The sequence below is a fragment of the Arvicanthis niloticus genome, chromosome 1, assembly GCF_011762505.2.
Source record: "Arvicanthis niloticus isolate mArvNil1 chromosome 1, mArvNil1.pat.X, whole genome shotgun sequence".
In the NCBI taxonomy this organism is placed as follows: Eukaryota; Metazoa; Chordata; class Mammalia; order Rodentia; family Muridae; genus Arvicanthis; species Arvicanthis niloticus.
In genome coordinates this window covers 78,889,834-78,903,369 of record NC_047658.1, presented here as the reverse complement: position 1 = coordinate 78,903,369, position 13,536 = coordinate 78,889,834, and the positions used below count along the sequence as shown (strand labels likewise).

Below are 13,536 nucleotides of genomic sequence, written 5' to 3'. Positions count from 1 at the left end.
TCCTGCTGGGCCACCCGGGAGGCCTAACTACATCAGGTTTGAACTTGGTAGGGCCTAAACCCCTGGCTGATTAAGGATTCTTATGCACGGTGAGGAAGGTGAGTTTTTTTCCTCCCCGCTTCCAAGCACTGAGTGACCGGGCCACGGGGTAGAGCCTTGGAGAAGAAAAGTCGCTAAGACCCATCAGCCTAGGCTCGCGAGCTCTGGATCCACAGCTGTCTTGCAGGGCGCCAGGGCTGAGGGAAATGCCGACTCGGCCTCCACCTGTCGGACAGCATTAGCCACTGGAATTGGAGGAGCCCCGGAATCCGCTCTCTAAACCAGCGCCTGGCCCACGACAGACTGGGAAACTAAGAGAACAAGCGCTTCGCTCGCCAGCTCCCTATTCCGCAGCCGCTCCCAGGCCACACCGCGTCTCAACCAAACCTGGGCCCTTAGTCCCGCCTCAGCTCAGCGCGGATTGGTGGTAGGAATAAGCTCTGTCGCTGATTGGACAGCGGCGATATCGCTCCTGCAGACCATAGCGTCTGGCGGCAGCGGAGGGCTAAGTGCGCGTTCAGACCCAAAGCCGCGCCTTCCGAGAGTCTGAGCCCTTTGAGGTGGCTTAGGCGGTATCCCTGAGCTGACAGCATCACCCCGTCCCGCACCTTCCTCCCCTCTGTTTTGTTTTCCATCTCTCTCTTCTCCCTCCAGTCCGCGACGACTGGCTCTAGGCCCTCGCTGAAGGTGAGGAGCTGAGCCGCCGGCGAGTGGGCCGCTCCGAAATGGCCGCTGCCTTGAGCTGTCTAAAATGGCGGTCTCGTGCTCGGCTGGGGACCGCGACGCTGCTCTGCAGCCCAGCCGCGGCCGAGACGGTAGGCCAATGGACATGGAGTGGAAAGGTGTCGGGTGTTGACACGACTTTATGTCGACAGCACTGGCGACATCCCGAGGCGAGAGGAATCCGGAGGCAAGGGTAGGCTACGACAGGAAGCGAGCCTCCGGGGGCGTGGTGCTCTGCGGGCAGTACACACCTGTCCCTGAGGGATAGCTGTCTCAGGCCGCAGGGCCAAGTGACCGCGTTGAAATACTTATAGGTCCCAGTGGAGCTGCCCGGCCCCTCCTGCTTCCTATCCTTTATGATGGGCCAGCGCTCCGGTCCGCAAGGGTATTGTCTACACCTAGCACCGCCTAGCAGCAAAAGGCCCCTAAGGGGAGACCCTAGTGTTCCATTTCAGGGAGTTAACTGGAAACTTAGGAGAACAAGATTCTTTGTCCTCTAGAGCTGGTGGGAAGTACCTCTGAAGAGAAAGGAATAAGGTGCCCTTTTAAGAAAACGAGGCTGTGTGTGTGTGTGTGTGTGTGTGTGTGTGTGTGTCTGCCCACTTGACAGCATGGTGAACCAGTGGATCCATGAAGCTCTGTTTTGTTAAATTCAAATCGAGGTTGGAAGGAATACACACACACACACACACACACCAACTTCTAGTACCAGATGCTTGCAGTGCTTGATGAAAGAGAAAACTCACAATTAATGTCTAGGCACGTGGACTGCACAGTCAAACTTTCGGGAGCTCTGTTCTTTATTCTTCACTAACAAATGTGTTAAGCAGGTGACAACTTCTCTTTCTCTAAAATGCAGTCATTGATAATATCAGGTTCTTGACACTTAGATGAATTAACATATATGAGGAATTGGGTACAGGTAGTATCAGGTCACAGAAAATACAAGAGTTACTCAGTAAGCATTAATTGTTAGATTGGGGACAAACTGGTTATAGTAACAGCATATGTCATGTAACACTTGCATATCTAACTCCACTTTAGACTGAGTTTTTAGTTTTAGAAATATTGAAATGGGGCTGTACTTAAAAAAAATAAGCTCAGTTGATTTTTGTCACCCCCGTCATGCCCCCCAAATGTTTCTATGATGTCAATGGGTAAAACAGCATTTCCAAGCAGGGAAATTACCAGAACAGTAAGTGGAATGAAAATATTAGCATGTTTGCTTTACTACATACTAGGCATTCTCTGTTTATATCCCAAGAGTTGCACTGCAGTGAAGAATCATTTGTATTGACTGTATTTCAAATGTGATACATTGTTAGATAGTAGAAGTTTATAGTTCTGCTTGCTGCAGTGTCTGATTTTAACTTTTCTTATTCTAGGCTTCTGGTTACTCCCATTCCCACACTACCCCTTAATTTTATTCTTTTTGAAGAAGAATCTGCAGTTCAAGCTATCAAGGTGGAGAGAGTGATTACAGAAAGAAGTGTTCATTGTTTCAGGTATCTTACCTACTAGCTGTTAACAGGAGAACCATTTTGATTGAAGATCTAAAAGAATAGAATAGAGCTTAATCCTTAATCACATGACATTTAAATCAACAGGAACAATCTGTATACCTTTACAAATTTGATTTAAAACTTAGGAAACAGTATTTATTAGATGGCCTTAAGTTTGTATTACCCTTGTGTTTCTTTTATTACATGAGAGAAAAATCTATTAAAGTGAGCTTATATTTTCTTAAGATTCTGACCTTTGGCACAACAACAGGCAAAGTAACTAGTACAAATGTTCATTGCTTTAACTAAATCTTAGTTCAGATAATGTAAGTACATATTATATGAACTTTTAAGTCTGGAGAAGTAGTGTCTACTTTTTGGTCTGCAGTTTATTTTTCATTGTTAACACACAATGCTTAGAATACACTAGAGTTCTCTGTCTTGGGACAGTGTGCATTTTTATTGTAGCTTATTAGCATTGTTGCAGTTCTGAAAGGAGACTTCTGATATAAAATACTATCAACATTGAGTGCATCTAATGGCAATAGTTAACCAAAAAATGAAACAAATTCTAAGATATTATACACTATGAGATAAGGTTGGTAAAATACAGCCCACAAAGTCTGTTTTGGTACATAAAAGTTTTATTAGAATACCCACCCATTCTTTTATCTGTTGTTATGCTATAACTACAGAGCTGAATAGTTGTAACAGAGCCTGTATGACCAACAAAGCAAGCATTTTTACTATATGGTCCTAAATATTTATCAAGCTTTGCCATGGAAGTGTTCCTAAAGATGTCTCTAACGATCCCTTCCTTAAAAGTGTACATACAAATTCGTTATTATTTTTTACCCTACTAGTTCCCAGATATTTTTTAAATGTTAATATTCTCTGAGTGTTTTGAGAAAAACTTGATACTAGCAATAATAGTTTCTCTTTATAGTTTTAATATAAAACAATTTGAATGTAAGTTTAAGACTACTAAATACATTTCTATAGCTTTTAATTTTTATGTGATAATCTACCTTTAAGAAAGATGTGCGCACGCCTTTAATCCCAGCACTTGGGAGGCAGAGGCAGGCGGATTTCTGAGTTCAAGGCCAGCCTGGTCTACAGAGTGAGTTCCAGGACAGCCAAGGCTATACAGAGAAACCCTGTCTCGGAAAAACCAAAAAAAAAAAAAGAAAGAAAGAAAGATGTGCATACCAGAGAGCCCCAGGAAGTTGCATGATAGATCAGCTAATAAAAGAATGAGGAATGATGTCCATCTTCATAGTAATGTGTAGGTAGCATTTACAGATTAACTTATGTGCTGCTGTAGATCTCTCTCATCTTTATTTCTTGTCTTACAATTTCAAAACATTTGTGATATTCAGTGTTAAATCTAAATTAACCATGTTTTGTACCACAAACTCATTATCCTTGGATCTTTTGCTGAAACAAGGAAATCTTAAATAAAAAGTAGACTTGTTTGTTACCAACTTGTATCTTAATCACAATGGCAAAAGGTTGGCATAGTACAAAGTAAAGATGAACCACTGCAAACTTCAGTTTCTGAAAAAAACAGAAAGGGAACTTTCTAGGGTCAAATTTGTGTCCAATTTCAATAAAATAGCAACATTTTGTAAAAAATAAGAAAATATGATGAAAGTTATTTGTCCTTTGTATTTATTTACTCTGGAAATTGAGATGCACTTCATGCTTAGTATGTACTGTGTAAGAAAATTCTATCCAATGGCTCTTTAGCCCTTAGTAGGCTTTGAAGACATTTAGAAACTAAATAAGCTGCATATAAAGACAAAGACTTCAGCTTTTTCAAGCAGCATCTTGATTTACCTGAAAACCTTCAACACCTAAGATTGTCAATACAGAGAATAAAAGTGCTACTGAAGCATCATACAGTGTAAGTTACAACATAGCCCTGAGTGGAGAGGCTCATACTGTTGGAAAATTGCTTATTAAACATTGTGCAAAGATGTAGTGATGCAGATGTTTGATGAACAGCATAGTAAAAAAATAGATGCAGTACTACTCTTGAACAGTACTGTGCCCTTCTAATTAAAGATCTCAATGCTGATATTGAAGAAGAACTTGTTTGTAGATTGAAAATCTGTGATGGATTGTCACTGTAACTTGATGGATCAGCTGATGTTGCAGGACTTGCTGTGCTGCTTGTGTCTATTCATTATAGATTTAATAAACCTATCAAGGAGGACCTCCTCTTATGTGAGTCTTTACAGAGTAATGCAACTGGTGAAGAAATATCCAACTGTATCAACTGTTTTATGCAGAGACATGAAATTGAATGGAAGAAAAAAAAAGAAATTGAATGGAAGAAATGTGTTGATGTTTGCAGTGATGCCTCTAGGGTAGTGGATGGGAAAATTGCTGAGGCTGTCACCTTAAAACATGTAGCTTCAGAAAGAACCAGTAGTCACTGCCTATTATATTGGCATGCATTAGCAGTTAAAATAATGCCTCCATCTGTAAAAAATGTGCTAGGTCAAGCAGTATACAATATCAGTTACATTAAAGCTCGATCATATCAATCCCAGTTACTAAAAATTTTATGTGAAGAAATGGGTGCTCAGCACACAGCTCTTCTGACTACAAAAGTAAGGTGGCTTTCTTGAGGTAAAGTTCTTATAAGACTTTTTTTGTGGATTCTGCTTTTTGACTATCTGATTCCTTAACAAATTCATCTTGGCTGCTAAGACTTGCATATCTTGCTGTTTTACTAAATTAAGTGATGTTAATATATCAATGCAAGGAAGGAATGTTACAATCTTTTCAGTGTTTGATAAAATGTCTTAATTGTTAAGAAAATTGGAGTTTTGGGCCTCATCTAGAAGAAAACTTTGTTTTCCTACACTTAGTGAAGTTTTGACTGAAATTAATTCTACAGTTGATATAAAGATATCAGTGGTGCAATCATGCAGCATCTAAGGGGTTTATGCTCTACTCTTTTAAATATTTTTCTGTGACAAGTGATAATAATGCCTGAGTTAGAAATCCATTTATGGTAACTGTTAAACTAGCCTCATTAGTAGCTCGGAACCATGAGAGCCTGATGACTTAACATCTGAATCCCAAGTGAAGCAAAATTTCAGTGAACTGACACTGAATGATTTTTGGAGTAGCCTATTTCAAGACTACCCAAACACTGTAAGACGTGCTGTTTATGTACTTCTTCCTTTTACAGCAAAGCACCTGTGTGACACAGGGTTTTCATATTATGCTGCAACAAAAACAAAAATACAGAAAAAGACTTGATGCTACGACTCATATGTGGATCTGACTTAGCAACATTACACCTAATATTAAACCAACATGTGGTAAAAAGACATAGAAACACTGTTCTCATCGAAATTAAAGGGTTTTGCATGTCTGTTGTTAATGTAAGATGAAAATAAAAGATGAATTCATCTCTAGTACTGAGATTTTTAAGAAACTGAGTCAGAAATTCAAACATGTTATTGCTATTATTTCTTACATTGTAAATTTCAAAGGGTTCCATGGTTACAACTAGGAAATGATGTTCTGTGAAACACAATTCTGGTTCTGTCCTTAGTGTAGCACTTTAGGATATGCTCCCTGCTTTCTTTCTATCCATCCTTGCCCCACAAATATCTAGTTCTATGGAATGTCTTTTCAGTCCATAAAAATAGCAGTTTTATGCTTTCAGATCTCAAAAGCCTCAGTCATCCACATAGTCTCTGGTGAGTCCTGCTTTTCAATATGACTTAATTTGTCATAGTGCTTTTTCTATATATTTTAGGTTTTTACCCTAGTTTATTCTGGTGTAGTGTGTGTGTGTGTGTGTGTGTGTGTGTATTTGTGTGTGTGTTATGATTTCAGATGTTACTGTGCTGAACTTTTAGAGGATCTTACTTAGCTCTCTACTTTCATTATCTGACAAAAGTGTTTATTTAAGTTCAGTAAAAAGGAGGGGAATGGGATAGTGAAGGAGAACCAACAAAAAATGGAAATAGAGATCCCACCTCAGTGGTTGGCATGGTGGGATGTGACACATTACACTTTGGGGTTTTTGCTTGTGGCTTAGGTATTCCGCCAGGTAGAAGTCAGTGTGACCCTTCTACAGAAGTCATTTAGGAATGTCCTAACGTTTGATAGAGGCTGAACTACAGAGGGAAAGGAGAAGTATGAAGCATATATAGATATTTTTCAATTTTTTTAGATTATTGCAAATTCCATTGTACTGTGGCCTAAATTAATGAGATTTTTTTGTGTAAAATACTTGGATGGCTTATTTGTTTAATTTATAATACTATTAATTGGCACTATCTTGGAATACTTTTTAAAAATTCCTGTTGATTTGCTGTCTCTGGACTACTTTTTCCATGTCATGTCATATAACCTTGGTAACCAATTCTGTTAGATATTTTGTGTTGCTCCTGTATTTAAGAGCTACCACAGGTAGTCATTATTTAATCTCACTTACTGAAACATCTGTTCTCCTGCTTTGGCAAATTGTGGTAAAATGTCTTGGACTCAAATGTTCATTCTACTACTTAACTAGATGTTTGACTACAGCATTCTGACCTTTCTTAAACTTCAGTTAATTTATTTATAAAATTAGCTTTTCAGGATGATTTTGAAAATTAAGTGAGAATATGTTTAAAGACTGATCCAGAATAGGTGTATGGCATATGTCCTCTACGATATCCAGCATCCCGGATAAATTTGATTCAGCAATTCACAAAGACATTCAGTAGAACACATATTTTGATCTGAGGCAAAATAAAGTACTTTTGTCCAGGTTTTCCCCCTACTCCTGCCTTTGTGAGCTTAGTAAAAATCTTATTTAGCTGTCAGTTGCCTTAGTAAACATATTGTGATTAATGTTTATAACAATAACGTGAAACTTGGGCTTGAGGGAGGCTACACACTGAGTAGCAAAATTTAGTCTTTCTTGAAGATGGTACTTTTCTCTGTCATTGCCTTTCAGACTTTTCAAAGAAAATCAGTGACTTTATAAATTCAGCACAGCAGTGGTGGCGCATGCCTTTAATCCCAGCACTTGGGAGGCAGAGGCAGGCGGATTTCTGAGTTCAAGGCTAGCCTGGTCTAGTGAGTTCCAGGACAGCCAGGGCTACACAGAGAAACCCTGTCTCAAAAAACCAAAAAAAAAAAAAAAAAAAAAAAAAAAAAATTAAAAAAAATAAATAAATTCAGCACAACATTCCCTCCTAAAATCTGAATATCTCTTTGAAATCTATGTTTTCTTCTAAGTCTATCCAAAATGGATCATCTACTTCATAACTTTATTTTTCTATAAAAAATACAATTTTCTATAATATAAACTTAATATTAAAAAATGCATCATAGTTTCCTATACATATAATACATTTTATGTACAAGCCCTGGTATTGAACATACCCCAGTTTAAGAAGCATGTGCAAAGCTATTTCTGCATCTGTCTTGTACTGAATTCTGATAACGAAAAAATTCTTAGGTAATTGAGCTTGATTAAATCTCTCTCTAGGATGTCTCTTCAAAAGTATTGTTTCCCTATCTCTTCCTGAACCACATTTTTAGCAGTCTACTTTGTTCTATTTAAATCCAGACATGTTAACTGGGACCCTGTTACCTGCTATTAAACCTCTTGCCCAACTTGACACCAAGTCAGGTGTTCTGAAACCTATCTGGCCTATTCTATTTTGAAGTACAAAACTGGGGAGAATGGACTTCAGCATGTAAAGGTGGGCCTGATGCCTGCTGGATAATAGACTAACTCCATACCACACTTCTAAGTCATTCTGATCTGTTAGTTACAACCGAGTCCCCAAAGAGAAGATTCTTTTCTTCTGTGTTTAAACATTTTTTGTCCTTTACAATTGGCTGGCTGTTCTGTAAAACCCAGAATTAACAATGCTGCCTGTCTCCCTTTCTTGACTATTTACAAGCCCTTTGCTTATTGTGCCAGACAGCACTTTTAAGAACAGTACAGGAACCTTTCTCTCCAGCCAAAGGGAAGCTATTAACCTGATATATCTTACAAACACACACATACACAAGAAATGTTAAAAGGAGAAATAAATATAATTTCACTTAATAAATAGCTACTTGGGGTCTAAATGATATTTTCAAGGCAATGACAGCTGCCTGACCTGCATATCTCTAAAGCAGTGCCACTTTGATGTGTTCAACCCCAAAGGATTTTCTTATCTTTAATCTCTGTATTTCAAATAGTTAAAATTGCTTAGACTTCTTAATGAGAATTATTCCATTTTAGTCTTGATTTACATCTGCACATAAACACAATGGTAGTCAAGGTCTGTTTCTTCTTCCTCCTCTTTCTCCTCCTCCTGTTCTTATTATTATTCCTCTTCTTCCTCTTCCTCCTCTTCCCTTTCTCCCTCTCCCTGTCTCTCTCCCTCTCCCTCCCCCTCCCCCTCCCCCTCTCACTATTCCCTCTCCTCCCCTCCCTCCCTCTTCCTCCTCCTTCTTCTTCCTCCTCTTCCTCCTCTTCTTCCTCCTCCTCCTCTTCTTCCTCCTCCTCCTCTTCCTCCTCCTCCTCTTCTTCCTCCTCTTCTTCCTCTTCTTCCTCCTCCTCTTCTTCCTCCTCCTCTTGCTCTTCCTCCTTCTCCTCCTCCTCCTTCACCTGTTTCTCTATAGTCCTGCCTGTCCTGGAACTAGCTCTGTTACCAGGTAGCCTCAAACTCAGAGATCTGCCTACCTCTGTCTCCCAAGTGCAGAGATTAAAGGCATGTGTCAGCCAGCCTGGTCTATAGCGCAAGTTCCAGGACAGCCAGGGCTATGCAGAAAAAAACCTGTCTCAACACCCCCCACCCCAATCCTGGCAAAAGGCTTGTGCCACTACTGCCCAGCCAGATTTCTTTCTTCTTCTTCTTCTTCTTTTTTTTTTTTTTTTTTTTTTTTTTTGGTTTTTCGAGACAGGGTTTCTCTGTGTAGCCCTGGCTGTCCTGGAACTCACTCTGTAGACCAGGCTGGCCTCGAACTCAGAAATCCGCCTACCTCTGCCTCCCAAGTGCTGGGATTAAAGGCGTGTGCCACCACTGCCCAGCCCCAGCCAGATTTCTAATGAAAGAAAAGTGGATAGAATTTTCCAGTTAAAAGGTAAAATATAATTCATGAGAGAGTAACTTTATGAAGCCTTCCTTAAACAGGATTAAAAATGAGCCTGTATTTCAAGAGCTTCAAAGGCAGCATTTCTCTAGGGAAATCCCCTATTGCCTTAAGATTTTTTTCCCTAAAATGTAATTTACCTATAATTTGTAAAATGGACTCTCAGCTTTGGAAATCAGTCTGTGTAACTGCTGCATATTTCATTTTAAGTTACTATAACTGACTACTGTTAATTAGCACAATGGAAAGAATTCTAGAGTAAGTATCAAGAGACTTGTATTCTGTAACTAATTAACTGTCTTAAAGTTCATCCCTCTCAAGGCTTTAGTTAATTTTTTTAAATGAAAGGGATTGAGCTGAAGTGAGCTCTAAAATTCTTACCAGATAAGATCAAAATTTAAATTCAAATAAGGATTAGAGTGTAACTTTAATTTTTTTCAAAGCCTATTTTTAATGATGGTTCTTAAATGCTTTAATCTTCCCTCACCAGAGGTAGTGGGAAAGAAAGGATATGGGGAGAAGTGGACCTGTTTAGAAAGGTTCTTTGGAGCAACTCCTGTATGTGTTGTCTGGAAACGAGCAGTTCATTTCACAGGTTAGCAGGCAGCGGCAGCTTGATCCACTTGCAAACACCTCCTGGATACACCAGCAGTCCAGTTTGGTAAAGTCGGGTTAGCAACAATCAGTGACACAACCTATCAGAGACAGCAAGGCCTCAGCCTCAGCACAATTCAGCATGAAAGACCAGGAGGAATGCTAGGAGAAGTTCTTGGCTGTGCCTCTCTCAGGGAAGCAAAAGATCAGCAAAGACATGAAACCCACAAATGTTGCACAGCTAGCTCTATAAGCAAGCCAAGCTCTGCCTCCTGCACTGTCCAAAGAGTCTTATTTATACCCTCCACACATTTCCTGTCCTCTGTGGTCTTGCTTCAGCACATGTGTCTGTCTCTCTGCCATCACTCTGTCAATCAGCCCGAGTCCACAGAAGCAGCAAGAAACTGCAGCACACCACCAGAAGTTTTTTGGCGAGTTTCTCTCTATGGAGTCTTGACAAATGCAGCTCAACTACGCAATGTAAAGCCGACCAATACATGCATGTCATTAGCAAAAAATCCTTCATCATGTGTCCTTTCATGTGCTTGCTTTAACAAAACATCCTTTCTCCCGTGTCTGCTCTAGCAAAGTGTTTCTTCGCGAATCTGCCTTAGTCTTTCACAACTGTGTCCACTTTAATGAAATGTTCCTTCACATGTTTGCTCCAGCAAAACACCAACTTTCCAAAGAACCCTTAATTTCCATTTCATTAGGGACTCAGTTATTTGAAATTTAGATTTGGGCTATTTGTGGAGATACGGCTCAGCTGTTCAGAATACTTGTTATTTGTGCTGAGGACCCAGTTTTGTTGTCAGCACCCACACTGCAGCGCAAAACTTTCTGAAACTCTAGTTCTAGAGGATCCAACTCTTTGGATCTCTGTGTGCACCAGGCACATATGTGGTACACTTACATACTTGCAGGCAAAACACTCAAACACATTTTAACAATCTAAAAAAAAAATTAATTTTTTTTCTTAGAAGCTAACCTTTTTTCAATTACTCTTTTGCCATTTTACTTTCTATCACTCAAATGAAAATTAACAAATTGTCCTTTCATGGATATTGACTGTAAAGAATGAAGTGTTTTGGAGGGAAACATGTTTTGACATTTGGAAAACATTTAAGGGAAGGCTAAAAATGAGAGGAGTTAAGTCAAGTTATCTTTTCTATTTTATAGATGAGCTCAATCAGAACATGTGGTGGTGATCAATATTATTGAATGGCTTTTCTCTCCATGGAATAACTTGATAATTCATGGATTTTTTTTTTAAAGCTTAGGCTAGGTTAGTCCTGACTTGGCTATATAATTGAAATTAGAGATTAGGACCTGTTCAATTTTCTTTAATTTGCTGAAGGTCACTAAAGATGATGAAATCTAAAACACAAACAAACAAAAACACCTTAGTAAGTCATGATTTGTAGAGGAAGTACCAGGCAGAAGTAGTTTGAGTAGTTCTCTACCTTAAAAGTTGCTTTCTGTCAAAAGCTTTAAATAAGCTCCCTAAAGGAATCCTTAATATAAGCTTAGTACCCATACAAGATACTCTTGAACAACTGAGTTTATATGCTAGCTGTACTTTGAAAGATTTCTGAGATCTTTCACTTTAAAAACCATGTTGAGAAATGTACATAGTAGTTGAAAGAGACTCAATCTTCTGTTTTCATTACTTTGAGATAGGGCCTCTGTAACCCAGGATAGCACAAAAATCTCCTTGTAGCCCAAGCTAGCCTAGAATTCTGTCTTACATCCACCTCCCAAGTACTAATAGTACAGGTAATCAACACTATTTCTGTCTTAAGACTATTTTTCAAAGAGTAGGGACTGTACTTTGGGCTTCTTTTCATACTATATAGCACCTTTTATACCAGGCTCTTTGTGTAACTTGAACAATTACCTATTTTATCTTAGAGAAATAGAGTATATTAGTCAGGCCTATAATTTATAAAAATCCTCAAAATTTGCTGTCTTGGTTGGGGTTTCTATTGCTGTAATGAAACACCATGACCCAAAAGCACTGTTCATCATGGAAGGAAGTCAGGTCAGGAATTCAAAACAAGGCAGGAACCTGGAGGCAGGAACTGATGCAGAGGCCATGGAGGAGTACTGCTTACTGGCTTACTCAGCCTGCTTTCTTATAGAACCCAGGGGTGTCACCACCCACAATGGACTGGGCCCTCCCATTGAACACTATTAGGAAAATGCCATACAGCCAGATCTTATGGGGCCATTTTCTCAACTGAGGCTGTCTCCTTGAAGATGACTCTAGCTTGTGTCAAGTTGACATACAACTCCCCAGTACATTTGCTTTTGTTTCTTTCAAGTGAAAGGGATGATTATCACATGAAGGTCTAGACCTTCAACTGCACAGCTGCTGGATCTTTGCTGTTATGCCTCTTCCACACTATTCCTCTCATCCAGAAAATCTTGTTGGGTAGACTTCATTGTTGGAATTTTTAAGCTTAGTTTTTAAATTCTATTCTCCTTGAATCATGATTTTTTAAGACTTATATAAAGAAGTATCCTTTACTCCCTGACCAAAGTATGTAAAGGAGAATGGTGATCTGAATAATAAAGCATGGAATAAACTTGGACAATAGGACTTTATCCCAAGGCTTTTCTCTGCTACCTGAAACTGTTTAAAAATTAGTCCATTCTTATTCAGAGCACTTCATAGGTGTTAGGTTACTCATTCTTCATAAGTTATATAACCAAATCTCATCTGTGTAAGAATTCATTGTTTAACACTTAGGAAATACTTTTTTTTACAGGAATCTTTAAAAGGCAAATGTTAGTTTTAACTATTCCAGATGATAATGAAAGGACACTAGTTAGACTAGTGAAAGGAAATGCTGTAGCATTTTCAAAAACTCAAATGCTCTGGGAGTGCTTGAAGAAACTTACCAGTTTCATTCAGCAATTCTCAGTCACCATTTCTTTTCTCAATGAAACCCATTTCAAGAGACACTGCTAAATACTTCTGGCTAACAGCAACTCACTTGTGAATTGCATATCATTTAAATGTACACATATGTTTATCAGAACACCATAGTTTGATCAGACAGTTGTCATTGGGAATTAAACCATCTTTTTCAGAAAATCATATCTGTGTGTATGTGTTGGGACAATAGGTTCCAACAGGAAATTATATTTATTCTAGAAAACAGGTTACTCTAAAACTTGCAGTATCCAGACAAGTGCAGTATTTTGCTTTGACCTATGAGTAGTTTAGAAATGGAGTTTAGTGACTTCTCACATTTACTTAGTAAGCTGAGTTAAGACATTTTCATATTGTTCTTGAATTCATCATCAAACACTAAATTCTGCAGTACTACTAAGTAGGCTATATCTGTTGTACTTTTGTGTTGGGAGCCGCAGTGATCGTGTCAACATTCGCCATTACAAGATGGCGCGGGCATCCTGTCTTCCCACTAGTAAACAACTGACTGTGCAGGTGCAAAAGGCAAAAAGCGCGCCAAAGTCACTGCCCATCCCGGGGCGTATTATGGGTAATGAGTGAACAGCCAATCAGAAGTGAACACACCACTCTAGGGTGTATATAAGC

At 39.1% G+C, this 13,536-nt stretch overlaps 1 protein-coding gene across 1 annotated transcript in view; it reads left to right on the top strand.

Annotated features, from left to right (window-relative positions):
- Positions 1-1,165: 1,165 nt before the first annotated feature.
- Positions 1,166-13,536, top strand: part of Eif4g2 (eukaryotic translation initiation factor 4 gamma 2) — a 49,326-nt gene continuing 36,955 nt past the window's right edge. Inside the window, exons 1-2 of the mRNA XM_034505400.2 lie at positions 1,166-1,299; positions 2,148-2,267. The gene's annotated coding sequence lies outside the window, so the exon portion shown is untranslated. The remainder of the gene's footprint in view (positions 1,300-2,147; positions 2,268-13,536) is intronic.